The 16,601-nt window shown below is 37.5% G+C and overlaps 2 protein-coding genes across 7 annotated transcripts in view; one reads left to right on the top strand and one right to left on the bottom strand.

The window, feature by feature from the left end:
- LOC137251358 (uncharacterized) overlaps positions 1-16,601 on the top strand; it is a 457,851-nt gene that overhangs the window by 205,673 nt on the left and 235,577 nt on the right. The window lies entirely within an intron of this gene.
- ppk23 (pickpocket 23) overlaps positions 1-16,601 on the bottom strand; it is a 589,427-nt gene that overhangs the window by 356,582 nt on the left and 216,244 nt on the right. The window lies entirely within an intron of this gene.

Genomic DNA, 16,601 nt, shown 5'->3' with positions numbered 1-16,601 from the left:
ATTATTTTTCCTCTCACGCCTTTCCTTCCGTTTCCTTATCCGCTCACTTATTGACTATTATTTCCGTTAATAAATTAATCTATTTCTCTTCTTCTCTTCAGTTGCGGTCCTATCCTCCTAGCCGGCCAGAGGATTATGTTTTAGGTTGCCAGCATTATCGTCTTATTTTTGCCCAGGTAGTGTGATACAAACATTTTCCAAAGATTCTGGGGAGTATTATCGATGCCGATGGTCCCTTCTGGTACCAAACACCATTAAGGTGGAAGCCCGACCATGTTGGAAACGATTTAATGTGACCACAATGAACCTTCATGATCATTCCGCTACCCAATCTGCAGAGGCTCGTCTGATAAAGAAATAAAATTCGCCACGGGTCGCTGAGGTTGACAATTGGGTTGGAGAAGCTGTAAATTGCGTGGAAAATCCCTCGAAAGGGTTGCGCTACACAAATCCTTAAACAATTTTGGTACTTTAGTCACCTCTTACAACAGGCATACATGTCGCGGGTGTATTCTAAACCCCCTAACCCGCTGGGTGGATCTTTTTGTCAAGTGCTGCTGGCAGTAACTTGAGAGATTCATTTATATTCCGGTGCTTATCACTCTTATTCAACGGTTCCGTGAGCGGAGAAGTATTGTTTCGTAAGGTGGTAATTTTTGGACTTTTTTTATACACTAAGCGCATTACTCAGTAGGATAGGTTAGCTCGATGGCGTCATGCCAGTTTTTGGCCTTATTCAGTATTAATAGAGAATAGATAGCTCGTCAGCTCAGGTAGCATCACCCTGATTGACATAAGCTTTTAGACTTATTGACTCCGTTGCGCTACTCTATTACGCCAGAAGCATCATCCTCAGTACCAATGTAATAGTTCCACGCTGCACAGAGCTCCGCAGCATTAGAGTTCCTATTCGTTGGAATTATTGGGTGGTTATTGACGCCCGTTCTAGCTCCTCAATCATGAATCAATAAAAAAAAGTTTCGTACCATACGTAGCAAGCTGTTATCGCCCGAATGCCAATTAAGTAGAAAAAGTGTTTGTTTAGCGAAGAAAGCGAAATTGTTCAGCTGTTATGCTGATTAGGCCTTATTATATGATGTCCATACGGCGCCTTTTATACATAATTTTTACATTTTTTATATATTCTAAAATTACGTCTTGAACTATGTCTAAAGCTATGCAAAATTTTGAGTGCGAATCTTCTCTCGCGATTAATTCACTCTCATTGAGGTCATCAATTATGAGGAATCTATTCCTTCTCTATATGTTTATGAAGTTTACTAAAATGTCGCAGCAACTTCAATAAAGAACCGAGAACTTTTCGATTATAAATCAAACACACCCTACTGATACTGAATCACACTGCTACTCGTCAGCAGCAGATCTGTTACATTTTAAAATCGATAACAAGTCGCGAACTTTTCCATGCCGAATCGATAACTTTTCGATGTGAAATCGAAATATTTCCGATAACAAACCGATAACTCATCGACAAAACCTTTATCAAACGCCGAAAACAAACAGATAACATACTGATAACCCACCCACACTTACCCTGCACTTACATTCTGTATCTCCCCATAAGTACACTACTCCCATACATTACAGCCGCACTTATTATAAACTTATGTATATACCGTGAGCAATTTTACAAATCAAAAATGTATGAAGAACTCTAGTAGGTGCGGCAATAATCTTGAAGAGCTCACAGAAGTTGTTTCTCGATTGTTGAGAGTGGTTGAATTATTTCGATGTAATGTGAACACTACATTATACGAAGAAAAAAAAACATTGCCTAATATTCAATCACCCTAATGTGCACATATAAGTCTTCTTGCACGTATGCCAAATAAACGTTGGCTGTCGAAATCTGTCAGAATTCTGACACTTGCAGTTTTGTTAAGAACACTCACCTCATCTAAGCTGCAACGCGGCATTCTTGCCTCTGGCCAAAAATTCTGCTAAATCAAATCTGTTTTCTCCAAACGTCTGCAGCTGCAACTGGGGTATTTCAACGCCCATACAATTTTTCTATTTTGAAATATTTTTTTTATTCTTTTAACCATTTTTTAGCTTTTGTTTTATTTAAACGCATATTAGTGTAATTTGTTCCGCTCATATAGAAGCTTGCAACATTGCGTTGAGCGTTGAGATGCAAAAGCGGTGTGTAATGCGTGTGCTGTGCTGTGCGGTGTTTGCTTGCCTAGTTTGCGTTACGTCATTAAGCAGGAGGAGACACGCGTGTATGTGATTTTGGCTTTATTACATTTATTTAGCGGAAATGAGCTTTGATATACCACCACCAAAAAACTCTATGCTCTTGGCTAAGTATGTATGTTTTAATGTATTTAATTATGTTCTCTTACCTACATACATAAGTCCTCTTGCATATGTTGATAAATTGCAAACATTTTTTGCTTGCATAACTCTGTGGCAATATCAGTGAGGTCTCTTGTTTGACACGCGTTTACTTGTGATGAATAAAATTTGCAATAGTTGTTGTTATTCCGCGGCAAGATGAGAGCGAATCTCGTCGCTGCTATAGTAATGACATGAGCTTATTTGCTTGCTTATTTGCATTTGTATGGCAGTGTAGACGTTGTGCTTAACGAAGCACCAAATATGCATGGAATATTTTGAATGTCATGAACTTGCAACACTTCCACTAACACACACACATATGAACATGCATGTGTGCATAGTCAAATAGTTTACTTTTGCATACATTTAATAATTTAAAAATTTTCTACAAGAGCAGCAATATAAAAATAATTTTTGTAAAGTTTTTGCATTTTGCTTATTTAGTAAGTTTCTGAAAGGTCACAGAATGAGATAAATTAAAAGAAGGCTACAAAATATGCGGTTGGCATGTATATGGAAACTAATTGTTCTTTACTACTACACAGTTCAAAGTGAGTGGACATCAAAATTGAAGCTGTGGCTGTATTAGTAAAAGTAAAATCATCCCAGTGGTAGTATATTAGTCGTTCATTAACGAGCAACAATACAAGACGTACGCACGCATGTTTGTTACCATTCAAAAAATAACTCGTAAATATGTTATGAAAACATCACGCAATTTATAACAAACTATTAAAACGAAATAAATTGCTCACATTTAAAACACTCTTAGCATGAGTGTTTGATTACAACTAATATCTTTCGGCTCATGTGTCGACAGCTCAAATGCCATCATTGCATGCCGCAGTTCTGGCGCATTGCGATGTTAAAGCACTTCGGTATCCGCTTTACAGGAATATTAAAGAAACTGCTAATAAGCTCTTCATAAGGTGTACGACTTCCCAACTTCTTCCGGAGAAGTATTTGGTAGCTTAAAAGAGTATACATTTAAGCTACGTGCGAGGACAAATGTGTTCGCGTCAGAAATTTGCACATGCGAGCCATCAAAGCTAGATACTAACACCGCATCGATGGGCGTCGGATTTTACGATCAATAGCGCTGCTTTAGATGTGGTGGGGTTCTTGAGAACGATTGTCGGGCAGTGGTTTGCTGTTATGAATGCGTCCGTCGCAGGAATGATTTTTTTTTACAGTTCGAACCCAATTTTTGTTACCTACCGACAGAAATGGGTGTTTAGTAATAGGGCAGCGAGCCGCCCGTTGCTTTTTCGAGCTTCGCAGTATGGACTGAGAGATAAATATAATCTAATAGCGACCGGCCATGTTGTGCTAGCAAAGTGAAAGGTGACAAGCCTTGTGACGGCAATACTTCCACTAAACTAGCCAGCCCTCAAACACTTAAGGGTTGAAGTTTTCCGGTGCATATATCTTCTTCTTATAGGCTTTCGCAGCCTTTCACTTTCCTGATGGGGTTTTTCTTTCTGGAAGCAATGTCATCGTGCTGAAACTTATCAGCTCTCTTGCAAGATATTTTCCACTCAAAAAAGGTGACCTATTTAAGAAACTAGAATATAACAGTGGATCATGAGGGTAAACTTCTAAAGAACGTCATGACTCATCCTACAAAAATGCACAGGCCCTTTATATACCTGGTACTTCTGCTTGGTAAGACGAGTAAGGAAGGCGGCCTTATAGAGTGATCTTAATTTGATATGAAGGCCGTCGGTATAGAGCTAGTTTTTCTCAATGCTCGTTTATAGCTTCTCATATGCGCGTGTATATGATTGCCTACTTTTGTGAGCATCTCAGATAAGATATATGCATGTGTTTGTGCGTTTGTCTTCGCTGCGTGTACGTACATATGTCTAGACATAATGATTGTTCCACCGATGATTGCCTACATTTGGGAGTATCTCAGATGTATGCATGTGTTTGTGCAGTTCTCTCCGCTGCTTGTATGGACATATGGGTAGACATAATGATTGATTTGTTGATGTGCATACAAGTCACTTCTTAGTATCGGCTTAGAGATGATAGTATCCCTTAGTGTTGCTAATATTCGTTACATTATTATGTTAAGTGCGTTAACTAGGCCCGACTTTAGTGGTACTGTCACCACTTCCAGGGCTGTTTGCTCTTGTACCAAATTCACATTGAAAAATTATGTTCGTCTGTGGCAGTCCAAGCAAGAAGCTTGTTCTAGTACTTCATCTAATTTTCAGGGAAATTTATCCGATGCAGCAACGAGACTGATATATAGACCATCGAGCTAAGAAGTAGAGCGACGTGTATTCTTAAAGTTCAACGAAGCACTTCCAGACAGCCTTGTAAAAGTTTGTTGCGTCGATAAGTGTTCACAAACTCAATCGGAAAGTTATAGGTAGAGCTTTCTCTGGTGATAATAATGCTATGAATGCTCTAAAATATGATTGCTAACATGTCGTAAGATACTGAGTTCATTAACGTCTCTCTCGGTCCTCGAGAAGATTGAGTATCATTGCGAATGAACTCTCGAGTGTACACGCATGCGTCGGATTCCCAGTGAACTGCTTTTATACTCTAAAGTATATACTCCAGATTCTAGAGCGGCAAACTTCCCACGTAGAACTGGAAAAGTGCGAGTTCAGTACACTACCTATAAGTCTTACTTCTGCTCCGATAAATACACACAAACATTTTTGAAATCTCCCTCCCTTCCAAAATTAGTCATTGCTTTCATAATTTAATCTCCGGGAGAAAAAGGTAAACAAAGCAATAAAAATAGATTTGAACAAAACAATTATTATTCTAGTCGTTTTATTATATACGCATATTAACCCTTCCACTGCCTCTATTTTTTAGCTTGCGCACACGTTCTCAAATATATTTACTTTGCTACCAATAAATTTTTCAACTTAGCATCGTTAGAAATCACGCCACCGGGGCGCCAAAATAATTGCGACGACCAATAAAATCATTCAAAATGATAGTAAAATTGTACGGTAAACACCTCAACGAGAGTGCACCATAATTCAAGTTTTCTAATTGGTGGGCATTTAAACGCCATAAAGTGAATTTTACTACCATAAAGCAATGAAAGCGTATCTATCTATCTGCAAGTACGTACTTACATACTTACGTACTAAAGTTATATGTACATAGGTACTTATTGTCTCTTATAGTTAGAATATTTAAGCCCTCCAGATATAGCAGCTGCTTCGCACTGTGGAAGAGTTTGCAAGGAGTTTGTGTATTCTTCGTCAATTCAAGTTTGGAGTCATAATTTCGTTTGAGTAAAACAGCCGAATTTTACTAACTTTAGCCTTAAAATAACATATATTTGCCCGAAATTTACATAGGGGAGAGCGATAAGAGGAAGAAGGCGAGGGAGAGGAAAAGGAGAGCAAACCAATGTCTCGGAATTGTTTTCAGGATTATATCGAGGCTACATCGCAATAATTATACTCAGCTGTGCAGAGCTCACAGAGTATATTAATTTTGTTCGCATAACGGTAATCCGTAACGGCATAAACTAATCGAGCTAGATATAGACTTCTATATATCAAAATGATCTGGGCGAAAAAAGAAATTATTTTAGGCATGTCCGTCCGTCCGTGTGTCCGTCCGTCCGTAAACACGATAACTTGAGTAAATTTTGAGGTGAAATTTTGTATGTGGGTTCCTGGGCACTCATCTTAGATCGCTATTTAAAATGAACGAAATAGGACCATAACTACGCCCACTTTTTCGATATCGAAAATTTCGAAAAACCGAAAAAGTGCGATAATTCATTACCAAAGACGGCTAAAGCGATGAAACTTGAGGTGGGATGATCATATGATGCAGAATAGAAAATTAGTAAAATTTTGGACAATGAGCGTGGCACCGCCCACTTTTAAAAGAAGGTAATTTCAAAGTTTTGCAAGCTGTAATTTGGCAGTCGTTGAAGATATCATGATGAAATTTGGCAGGAACGTTACTCCCATTACTATATGTGTGCTAAAAAAAAAAAATAGCACAACCGCATTACGAACACGCCCACTTAAAAAAAAAAATTTAAAAGTCAAATATTTAAGACAAATTTGAATATCTTTACAGTATGTAAGTAAATTATGTCAACATTCAACTCCAGTAATGATATGTTGCAACAAAATACAAAAATAAAAGAAAGTTTTAAACTGGGCGTGGCCACGCCCTTTTTCATTTAATTTGTCTAGAATACTTTTAATGCCATAAGTCGAACAAAAATTTACCAATCCTTGTGAAATTTGGTAGGGGCACAGATTCTTTGACGGTAATTGTTTTCTGTGAAAATGGGCGAAATCGGTTGAATCCACGCCCAGTTTTTATACACAGTCTACCGTCTGTCCTTCCGCTCGGCCATTAACACGACAACTTGAGCAAAAATAGATATATCTTTACTAAACTCAGTTCACGTACTTACCTGAACTCACTTTATATTGGTATAAAAAATGGTCGAAATCCGACTATGACTGCGCCCACTTTTTCGATATCGAAAATTAGAAAAACCTTTGATAACATTACAAAATTGCCTGATGATGATTACGTTGGCGGTTTTCGAAATGGGTCCATCGCAATATGCCAGTAAATGTTTCTTTCTTTTCAGTTTCTCTTATAAAAACATAATAATTGAAATTCAATTATTATAAGCCGGTGTTAAGCTCATGAATTATTAAATATAAGTATAAACTGAACACACCATTAAACAAACATACGAAAATTACGAAAAATTTAAAAAATTCCATAATTCTATACCAAATATGAAAAAAGGGATGAAACAAGGTAATTGGATTGTTTTATTGACGCAAAACATAACTTTGGAAAAAACTTTGTATTAAGTAGAAGAAAATGAAAAAGTACTGCAGGGCGAAACCAAAAGCCCTTGGAATCTTGGCAGGAATACTGTTGGTGGTATTATATATATAAATAAATTAGCGGTACCCGACAGAAGATGTTCTGCGTCACCCTGGTCCACATTTTGGTCTATATCTCGAAAACGCCTTCACATATACAACTAAGGGCCACCCCCTCATTAGTACCTTTAATTTGATACCCATAACGTACAAAGACGTTATAGAGTCACCCCTGGTCCACCTTTATGGCGATATCTCGAAAATGCATCCACCTATAGAACTAAAGCCCATTCCCTTTTAAAATACTAATTAACACCTTTCATTTGTACCCATATCTTACAAACACATTCTAGAGTCACTCCTGGTCCACCTTTATGGCGATATCTCCAAAAGGCGTCCACCTACCTATTCATTTGATACCCGTATCGTACAAACACATTCTAGAGTCACCCCTGGTCCACCTTCATGGCGATATCTCGAAAAGGAATCCACCTATAGAACTAAAGCCCATTCCCTTTTAAAATACTAATTAACACCTTTAATTTGATACCCATATCGTACAAACGCATTCTAGAGTCACCCCTGGTCCACCTTTATGGCGACATCCCGAAATGGCGTCCACCTATAGAAATATGGCCCACTCCCATTTAAAATACTCTTTAATACCTTCCTCTTTATTTCCTTCCAAACGCATTCCAGGGTTACCCTAGGTTCATTTTCCTACTTGGTGGTTTTCCCTTATTTTGTCTCCAAAGCACTCAGTTGAGTATGTAATGTTCGGTTACACCCGAACTTAGCCTTCCTTACTTGTTTTATGTTACATTTTTTCGCATGCACAGGGTAGCGGGTCAAATCATTTCAATACCACTTGGAGATAACATAGGGCCTATTTCAAAATAAGACTATTCAGGATTGTATTTCGTGATCATTATGGCATTATCTGGTAATAATTTCAAGACCATTTCGAAGAGAAAGTCGGGACTCTTCCGAAATAGTATTGCACGATTTTCGGATTGATTCCAAAACTAATTATATATCTTTTCCGCATTATATGCGTTGTCTTGTGGGATCATTGTGGTGGCCATTTAGAGACTGTCGTTACTTTGGAACTGTTCCAGGAATGCTTAAACTAGGACAAGAACTAGTAGTGGTGTCCTTCCTCTTATTTTTCTTCTACGTTTCGCTCACAGCCTTTTCTGATTTCTTATTTCCTCCCATCTTTCATCACTTCTTTCCTCCCATCTTTCTTCTCCCCCCCTTTTTCTTCATTTGTCTATTTCTTGTTTGTCATCTTTCTTTTCTATTATATGACCTTTTCTATTGTTATTTTTATTTATCTTATTTTTTCTCCCCGTCACTTCTCCTCTCGCTTTTTGGTTTTTTGCCTGCTTTCTCTCCCTGTCTCCTTTTCCATACCCACTCTTTTTAAATTGATCATGTACTTTCCCTGAGACTCCTATTTTATAGGTTTCATCGTCATTTTCGTTATTATTTATTTCTGGTATTATACGCATTTTCCCTCCTCTGTTACTACCCTATACTTAAAACTAGGACCTTCGGTTTTGTAGGCCAGCACACCACATCTTTACCAAAGTTGCAAACACTACCCAAATATCAAAAGCTCTACCAGACTTTTCAAATTCTTTTTTGAGTAAAATTTAAATGGCCTTCCCCACTGTGCGGCGTACACCACACCTCACCTACGACTGCGTGCCCTAGGCACTGCGAGTATGCCAACACCCTTGGCACGTTGGAAAAACCGGAAGCGCAACAAAAATGAATATTCGAAGTCGCAAGCCACAATTTTCCGAACGTTGTATGTTGTCATATAATATCGTCAGTGCCATCTTTAAAATCATGTTTAACGTCACACGAATTAATCGGATAAAATAAACACCGAGTAAGTACAAGAAATGTTGAAAACAAAAATAAAAACAAGAACAAAAGCAACAGCAGCACACCCTATTCTTCTTCCTGACTTCAACCACTTCTAACAACTTTCCAATAATTGCATGTGCTGCAAGTTTATTATTTCACTCGTTTTTTTCAAAGTAAGCAAGAATTGTAGTTGGTCTCTTATCGTCCAGCCATGTCATGGCATTTGAAGAGTGCGGGTTGAGTGCGGGTGCCGGGCAGTGGGTATTTATCGATAGGTATCAATTGCAATTGGCTCATAGTGGCAGCAGTGGATGTGGTTGTGCAGCGTGCTACGTGCTGTATATACGCAGTTGTTGTTGTTGTTGTAGTTGGTGGTCAAGTGGTAAGCGTTAAAGCAAAAATTGGTTAAAAAAAAATGAAAAAAAAACCAAGTAAGGAAGGCTAAGTTCGAGTGTAACCGAACACTACATACTCAGCTGAGAGCTTTGAAGACAAAATTGTCTTATTCATGGATACATACAAATGGTAATACTAAAAAGTGGAGCAACTTGCCTTTGCTATCTTTCTTTAGCTATCAATTCATTTTATTAGAATATTTTTTTTAAAATAGTTAAAGGGTATTTTAAAAGGGAGTGGGCCTTAGTTCTATAGGTGGACGTCTTTTCGAGATATCGCCATAAAGGCGAATCAGGAGTGAATCTATAATGTGTTTGTACGATTTGGGTTACAGATTACCGTTATGCGAAGAAAGTTAATATACTCTGTGGGCTCTGCTCAGCTGAGTATAAAAAGGGATGAAACATGCTAACTGGATTGGTTTGTTGACGCAAAATATAGATTTAGAAACAACTTTGTAAAATGGGTGTGACACCTACCATATTAAGTAGAAGAAAATGAAAAAGATCTGCAGGGCGAAATCAAAAACTCTTGGACTCATGGCAGGAATACTGTTCGTTGTATTACATATATAAATAAATTAGCGGTACCTGACAGATGATGTTCTGGGTCACCCCGGCCCATATTTTGGTCGATATATCGAAAACGCCTTCACATATACAACTAAGGGCCACTCCCTTTCAAAACCCTCATTAATACCTTCCATTTGGTAGCCATGTCATACAAACACTTTCCAGGGTTACCCAAGGTCCATTTTTCTACATGGTGATTTTCCCTTATTTTGTCTCCAAAGCTCTCAGCTGAGTATGGAATGTTCGGTTACACCCGAACTTAGCCTTCCTTACTTGTTATTAAATGGCTTTATTTAGCTTGAATTGACAGGCTGGCTGGTTGGCACGAATTTTGTAATTGAAATTTAAGTAACTTCCCGATAAGCTACAAGCTCGAAACTTGGAATATAGTTCAGAACCAGATGGCAATGCAATAATAAGAAAACCTATCCGATAGGTGGGGCATGGATCGAAATATTTCAAAAAATCGTACTTTTAGTCCGATTTGGTTAATATTTGGAACAAATATTACATACAGTCCGGTAGAAGTGACATCAAAATATTTTGGAGTTGGAGGAGGGACAAGCATACGTGGCGCAGGGTCGAGCAAAGTCTTTGGAAGGATTATGTATTGAGGACTTAGATTGTAAAAAATTGTCAGGAAAGATTCCTTGTAATAATAAGTCACTAAATGAACTAAATAGAATGAGAAATAATAGGCAATTAAATAAAGACTAAAAACTTGAAAAAAAAAAATAATAAAAAGAAAAATTTTAAGTTAAACGGTTTTTTGAAAACAATACTTACATGAAGCAATAATAATAAATATTACTGGTAATCACACCCTTCATCAATCTAGGGCGTTGATCAGAAAATTAAATAAAAGCGTTGGACGCGTAAAATTCCTATTGATAATCATAAGTCAGACCAACTGAACCTTAACCAGGTTATGTTACACCTCACTTTTTTAGAAATTTCACGCGCCCAACGCTTTTATTTAATTGTCTGATTAACGCCCTATATTGATGAGGAGTGTGATGACTAGTATCTAGGACCTACCCGATTATTTTCTAGCTTTTAGTTTTATTATTGCTTCATGTAATTATTGTTTTCAATAAAACCGTTTATCCTAAAATTTTTTTATAATCCTTTTATTTCGAATTTGGTATAGAATTATGGCATTTTTTCATGTTTCGAAATTTTCGATATCGAAAAAGTGGGCGTGGTCATAGTCGGTTCCCGCCCATTTCTAATAACAAGATAAAGTGCGTTCAGATAAGTACGTGAACTAAGTTTGCTCAATTTATCGTGTTAACGGCCGAGTGGAAGGATAGACGGTCGACTGTGTATGAAAAGTGGGCGTGGCTTCAACCGACAGTTATCGTCATAGAAGCTAAGCCCTTACCAAATTTCACAAGGATTGGTAAATCTTTGTTCGACTTATGGCATTAAAAGTATCCTAGACAAATTAAATGAAAAAGGGCGGAGCCACGCCCATTTTGAAATTTTCTTTTATTTTTGTATTTTGTTGCACCATATCATTACTGGAGTCGAATGTTGACATAATTTACTTATATACTGTAAAAATATTTATTATACTCATCGTGTTTTGCACACAGAGTATATTAACTTTGATTGGATAACGGTTGGTTGTACAGGTATAAAGGAATCGAGATAGATATAGACTTCCATATATCAAAATCATCAGTATCGAACAAAAAATTTGATTGAGCCATGTCCGTCCGTCTGTCCGTTAACACGATAACTTGAGTAAATTTTGAGGTATCTTGATGAAATTTGGTATGTAGGTTCCTGGGCACTCATCTCAGCTCGCTATTTAAAATAAACGAAATCGGACTACAACAAAGCCCACTTTTTCGATATCGAAAATTTCGAAAAATCGAAAAAGGGTGATAATTCATTACCAAAGACGGATAAAGCGATGAAACTTGGTAGGTGGGTTCACCTTATGACACAATAGAAAATTAGTAAAATTTTGGACAATGGGCGGGGCACCGCCCACTTTTAAAAGAAGGTAATTTAAAAGTTTTTCAAGCTGTAATTTGGCAGTCGTTGAAGATATCATGATGAAATTTGGCGGGAACGTTACTCCTATTACTATATGTGAGCTAAATAAAAATTAGCAAAATCGGATGACGAACACGCCCGCTTTTTAAAAAAAAAAAATTTAAAAGTAAAATTTTAACAAACAATTTAATAGCTTTACAGTATATAAGTAAATTATGACAACATTCAACCCAAGTAATGATATGGTGCAGCAAAATACAAAAATAAAAGAAAATTTCAAAATGGGTGTGGCTCTGCCCACTCCCTTTTAAAACCCTCATTAATACCTTTAGTTTGATACCCATATTGTACAAACGCATTCTAGAGTCACCCCTGGTCCACCTTTATGGCGATATCTCGAAAAGGCGTCCACCTATAGAACTAAGTCCCACTCCCTTTTAAAATACTCATTATCACCTTTCATTTGATACCCATATCGTACGAACGCATTCTAGAGTCACCCTTGGTTCACCTTTATGGCGATATCTTGAAAAGGCGTCCACCTATAGAACTAAGGCCCACTCCCTTCTAAAATACTCTTTAATACCTTCCATTTGATACCCATGTCATACAAACACATTCCAGGGTTACCCTAGGTTAATTTTCCTACATGGTGATTTTCCCTTATTTTGTCTCCAAAGCTCTCAGCTGAGTATGTAATGTTCGGTTACACCCGAACTTAGCCTTCGTTACTTGTTATACCTTTCATGAACATGAAATGGTATATTAACTTTGGTCCGATGTTTGTAACGTCGAGAAATATAGAAGATAGACTCACCATTAAGTATACCAAATTGATCAGGGCGACGAACTGAGTTGATATAGCCATGTCCCTCTGTCCGTCCGTCTGTATGTTTGAACGCAAACTAGTCCCTCAAATTTTGAGATATCTCAATGAAATTTGGCACAAGTATGTATTTTTGTATTATATTAGACATTTGTCGGATCCGGTAGGATCGGACCACTATAACATATATTTCCCATACAACCGATCGTTCAGATAAGACGATTTTGGTCATTTCTCCCTTAATGTAGAAAGTATAAACGTGTAATTCGGTGATATATATTTTAATATGCCATAGAAGAATTTCTGAAAAAATCATTTCGATCGAACCTATGTATAATATATATACCATACAACCGATCGTACAAATAGAAAGATTTTTGGCAATTTCTCCCTTAATTTCCGATATAAAAACGTGAAAATTGGTGATATATGTTCTAATATATCATAGAGGATTTCCTGTAAAAATCATTTCGATCTGAGCTATATATAATATATATCCCATACAACCGATCGTTCAGTTAAGGGGGTTTTTTGCCATTTTTTATTTTATATTTATCTTAAAAATCGTTTAGGTATGTACACCTGTTCACTATATATTTCTCATCTTATACATCCGATTATTTGGAGATTACTAACGGGATAAGATTATTGTTCAGCCCCATTCATGAAAGGTATGAAGTCCCGTCCTTACTTGTTTTTTGTTAAAATTTGATTTAAAAACAATTTTTTTTTAAAAAGTGGGCGTGTTCGCCATCCGATTTTGCTAATTTTTATATAGAACATATATAGTAATAGGAGTAACGTTCCTGTCAAATTTCATCGTGAAACGACTGCCAAATTACAGTATGCAAAAGTCTTAAATTACCTTCTTTTAAAAGTGGGCGGTGCCATGCCCATTTTCCAGAATTTTACTAATTTTCTATTTTGCGTCATAAGGTCAACCCACCTACCAAGTTGCATCGCTTTATCGGTCCTTGGTAAATATCGTACTTTTTCCGTTTTTCGATATTTTGATACGGACGGGCAGACGGACGGACAGGGCTAAATTTATTTCTTTTTTCGTCCAGATCATTTTGATATATAGAAGTCTATATCTATCTCGATTAGTTTATGCCGTTACGGGGTACTGTTATGCGAAAAAAATTAATATAATCTGTGAGCTCTGCTCAGCTGAGTATAAAAAAATGTAGATTGGAAAAAAAAATCCAATGAAACAAAATACACATAAAAGAGAACAATAACAAGAAAAGAAGAAAGAAATCTTCAATATAGCTAATGGCTATAATGCACTGATCGGTTGGGTGATGCAACGCAATAAAACATGGACTTGGAATTAATTGGAAACCAATTAAGCCGTTCAACTTGTGTTGTGTTGCGGTTTTAGCTGCTGCTGGTAGTGTTGGTATTATTGAGACTTGCTGCCATGCTGGCTTGGTCGCCCCATAAACAAAAACAATTCAAAAGTACATAAATACCGTGCAGCATATGAATACACAGTAAATAATCAACTAACCACAAAACTAAATACTGCGACGAGGGACGGACTATTTAATAGGTGACGATATTAATATGCAGTTGGTGCCAATGCAGTAAAGGGTTTCTGGTGTGCTCACACGTAGGGATACGGAAGTTTTGGAACCAGAAGTGATCGCTTTGTTGATTTTTTTTTTTTAACCGACTCTCACTTGGAGTCGGTAGAAATACTTTAAAAGCCGATTTAATTAGTCCAGAGAAGCTGAGATATCCCAATCTGCTGTTATTAGTACTGGCATTCCGGTCCTTGTATAGCTTTTTAAGTCCAAATGAATTCCTAAAATACTTTTTAAGGAGCGATCGCTCAACAGCGTTTTGTATTATAACCCCCAATAACTAATTTGGTTTTCCTAAAACTTGCGTTTTGTGCCGGAACTATACTCTCCTCTTTTCCACTTTCTGTTTTTAAGATTCCTTATTGTTGAGGGACCAACTGACAGGCGCGTTTGTGCCAAACAGCTGCTACGTTCCTTATTAAGCTCTCCACCGACAACTTGCACTCCTCTGTGGCCTGGAGCAAAGACAAGCAGTGCAGCATTGTGGGCCCCTAGACGGTTCAGCTTTCCAATGCACTCTAGGGCTAGCTATGATTTTATTTCGTAAGACAATACGGCCTTGCGTACGGTCTCATTGAAATAACTACATTGTGATATTTGCTCAGCCCATTAGCTTATTGTGCATACCTCCGCGTGAGAGATATTCGGCACGCTTCCAGGGGCAATGATATTATGGCTCTGGGTCCAAGAAACAACGGCTCATAATTCAGTAAATAAAATCCTATTGGGTGCTATTCGGACTTTTGTATAGCTGATGGTGTCTCAGTTTTCACCCTTTTATACTTTCTGATAGCAGTATTGGGTGACACCGCGTACACTAGTGAGCCACAGATCTCCAAACGGCAGCCTCAGGAGGTTACAGTCCTTTGGTGGATTTGTCGACACCGCATGTTGTGTAGCCTTGATATAGTAGGCCTTTTATATCGGTTTCTTTGTAAAGTTTTCAGATATTTACCCGAAAGCCGGAGCTGGCCTTAACTATTGGACTACGCTTGACTCTAGGCTGCGATGTCACATAGCTGTTCTTGTTGTTTTGGTTTTCCGCTCTGTCATCCTCTAGACCGTTGGAGGTTGATGATAGAAGGCCTAGTTAAAATAAGAGAAGACCTAGATATATAACACAGCTAATAACTTGTAATAATTACCATCAAAAGGATTCTTAAATATACTTAAGGATCAATCTGTAAGGGAAACTTTTTAAATACTTGAAAAAGCGATTTCCAGATCTGAAGGTCTAAGACCTCCCGACCGTCTTTCCGTCTAGCGCTGGATCTTGACAAAATTCCGTCCGTCTTTCCCTCTTTACGTTACTTTCAAATTTATCCGTTGTTTTTGTAACCCATCCCTCTTCCCTTCTACAGTCCTTTTATCTTTTATATAATTGTCTGTTTTTACATCTTTCCGATCGTTTCTACCTCCCTCATTGTGGTCCACCCGTCCGATTTTTTTAATGCTTAGTTTTTACATACAACTGTCCGCCGTATCTTCCCAAACTTTAGACTATTCGTACATCTGTTCTTTTTTAGATCCTTATCCGTCTGTACTTGTCCTATTTAAAACTGCCCGTTTATAGATTGTTCCGTTTATAAATCCTTATATTCGTGATGACGATATCTGAATAGATCAGCTGTGAGGATACAAAGTAGTGATATCTTCCAAAGAAGTGATATCTTTGTATCATACAGTACATATTTATGCTCCAAAGTTGTTGAAGCTGTGAGGGAAGAGTTTTCTGATGGCTTTCGGCAACCTCGCCTGTCATAAGAAGTACGACCCTGGCATTAAACAATTAGGCAATGATTTTGCAGTTTCCCACTTTCCACCACATTCCACTACTATAACAACAAACAACGATCCAATAGATCAACAACCAACGCGCTCTACATGCAACAAAGAAACTCTAATACGCTATAAATTTGTTTTGCTCATAGAAGACCGGCAACTGTTGGCTTGAGAAAGATTTTTTGTAGGAAGAAAGACGCTTGAAGAATACAAAACCGAGTGGCAGTTGATGTGGCAATAATTATGTGAAGTATGATTGCTGTTGCAACTTTCGAGTGCCTAGTAGTAGTTGATACGAGTATCTACTGAATAGTACGTGTACAAGTAGTTCGATTTC

This window comes from Eurosta solidaginis, chromosome 4 (genome assembly GCF_040869045.1).
Source record: "Eurosta solidaginis isolate ZX-2024a chromosome 4, ASM4086904v1, whole genome shotgun sequence".
Taxonomy (NCBI): Eukaryota; Metazoa; Arthropoda; class Insecta; order Diptera; family Tephritidae; genus Eurosta; species Eurosta solidaginis.
Note: the sequence above shows the minus strand (reverse complement) of the source record. Positions and strands in the feature narration are given on the sequence as shown.